At 47.4% G+C, this 2,498-nt stretch overlaps 1 pseudogene; it reads left to right on the top strand.

Moving 5' to 3' along the window:
• Positions 1-2,498, top strand: part of LOC122541241 — a 31,361-nt pseudogene that overhangs the window by 11,148 nt on the left and 17,715 nt on the right.

The raw sequence follows: 2,498 nt of genomic DNA, 5'->3' as shown, positions 1-2,498 counted from the left end.
TTTAGAAAGTAATCCATGCTTCTGTTCTTTTTTCCAAAGTGCAAGACCTCGCATTTGCTTACATTGAATTCCATCAGCCATTTCCTGGACCACTCTTCCAAACTGTCTCGATCCTTCTGCAGCCTCCCCACTTCTTCAGTACTACCTGCCTGTCCACCTAACTTTGTATCATCGGCAAACTTCGCTAGAATGCCCCCAGTCCCTTGATCCAGATCATTAATATATAATGTGAACAGCTGTGGCTCCAACACTGAACCCTGCGGGACACCGCTTGTCACTGGCTGCCATTCCGAAAAAGAACTTTTTATCCTAACTCTCTGCCTCCTGTCAGACAGCCAATCCTCAATCCATACCAGTAGCTCACCTCGAACACCATGGGCCCTCACCTTGCTCAGCAGCCTCCCATGTGGCACCTTATCAAAGGCCTTTTGGAAGTCTAGGTGGACCACATCCACTGGGTTTCCCCGGTCTAACCTACTTGTCACCTCTTCAAAGAACTCCAACAGGTTTGTCATGCACGACCTGCCCTTACTAAATCCATGTTGAGTTGTTCTAATCCAACCCTGCTCTTCCAAGAATTTAGAAACCTCATCCTTAATGATGGATTCTAGAATTTTACCAACAACCGAAGGTGAGGCTAATTGGCCTATAATTTTCCATCTTTTGTCTTGATCCTTTCTTGAACAAGGGGGTTACAACAGCAATCTTCCAATCATCTGGGACTTTCCCTGACTCCAGTGACTTTTGAAAGATCTCAACCAATGCCTCCACTATTTCCTCAGCCACATCCCTCTAGGATGTAAACACTAGGATTGCATTCATTCTCTCTCATAATCTCTCCCATGCCCTCTTATTCTGTCTCACTCATTCTCTCTTTTGTCCATTTATTCTCTCTCTCTCTCTCTTTCTCTCCCTCTCCACTCAGTCTCTTGTTCTTTCCCAGTCTCTAATGGTCTCTCGATCTCTCATTGTCTTTGCAGTATCAAAGTATCAACTGCAGATTCCTGTTATTACCTCTATTGTACTTGGAGTTCTCAGGATCCTCCTCATTCTCACCAACTTTGTTTTGATCTACAGAAAGAGAGGTAGGAACAGATAACTTTCAGAGTGGTACAGCCCCCTGGGTTGTCGCACATGGAGACTTTGAGGTCTCAGGTTTTTTTGGAGGTGTTTAGAGTGGCAGAAGCTCTGCGTTTTGGGGGACAGTTCTCAGGCTCAGAGTCTGGGCGGAGGCTCTCAGTTTGGAGAGGAATGGGCCAAAGTGGGGGCCTGTTCCTCAGAGGCTCAGCCAGCAATCACAGACTCAAACTGTGAACGTCAGGCCCCCACAAAGGTGGGGGAGCCCAGAGAGTGAGGTGGAGGGTGAGTCCCCTGAATGTGGATATTCACACTGAGGAAGTTCTCAGGTCAGGGCTGGGCTGTGGGTTTTGGCTGCAGATAGGAATATATGTCTTTGGTCATTTTTGAGAGTGCGGGTCTCGGGTCAGTGTTGGCAGCGGTTCAGTGTTGGGAGAGAGGGGCACAAGGCGAGGGAGATTGAAACCTTCTCTCTTTTCATCCATTTACATTCTTCACTAAAAATTCTCTTTTTTTTAAACAGAGAGAATGAAAATCATCCACCATTTTACAACAGTAAGCTAATCATCCAGCATTCTCTGTGTTTGCTGTTTTTTGATACATTCAGTACCTAATTATTGTGTGTGTTTGTGTATGCAGATGCACCTCTTACTTCTCTCTGTCTCTATATCTGTCTCTGTACATTCGTATCACAAATTTTCATTCTGTGTTATTGTTGTGTGGATATTTCTCTCTGCTTTTGCCTTTGGTTGTCACATACTCTGAATCTGTCTCTCTGAGAATGAAGTATTTTTAATACCTCTTCTGCAGAAAACACAACCTGAGCCAGCTCTGCCAATACCTGAGGTATGAACAGAATTGATCCAGTTCGGAGCAGATCACTGTAACTGGCTATTGGAGCTGGTGTTTACTGTACAATGTGGAGGGTGGCCTCTGACCTCAGTCCCTCCCTCCCTCCCTCTCTCTTTCTCTCTCTCCCTCTATCCATTGCCCCCCTCCCCCCACCCCACCTTCCCCCCTCTCCCCCCACCCCACCTTCCCCCCTCTCTCTCCTTCCCCGTGTGATCACTGTTTGGGGATTGATGAGGGGTTTTGCTATTGTTTGGGGAGTGGGTCTGAGGGGATTTGCTGGTCTTTGGGCAGTGGGTCTGAGGGGTTTTGCTTTTGTTTGGGAAGTGGGTCTGAGGGGATTTGTGGTGTTTGGGGAGTGAGTCTGCGGGGTTTTGCTGGTGTTTGGTGAGAGGGTCTGAGGAGTTTGCTGGTAGTTGGGAGTAGGTCTGAGGGGATTTGCTGGTGTTTGGTGAGTGAGTCTGAGGAGTTTTGCTGGAGTCTGGGGAGTGGGTCTGAGGGGAATTGCTGGTGTTTGGGGAGTGAGTCTGATGGGATTTGCTAGTGTTTGGGAAGTGGGTCTGAGGGGTATT

Source organism: Chiloscyllium plagiosum, chromosome 37, assembly GCF_004010195.1.
Source record: "Chiloscyllium plagiosum isolate BGI_BamShark_2017 chromosome 37, ASM401019v2, whole genome shotgun sequence".
Classification (NCBI taxonomy): domain Eukaryota; kingdom Metazoa; phylum Chordata; class Chondrichthyes; order Orectolobiformes; family Hemiscylliidae; genus Chiloscyllium; species Chiloscyllium plagiosum.
Note: the sequence above shows the minus strand (reverse complement) of the source record. Positions and strands in the feature narration are given on the sequence as shown.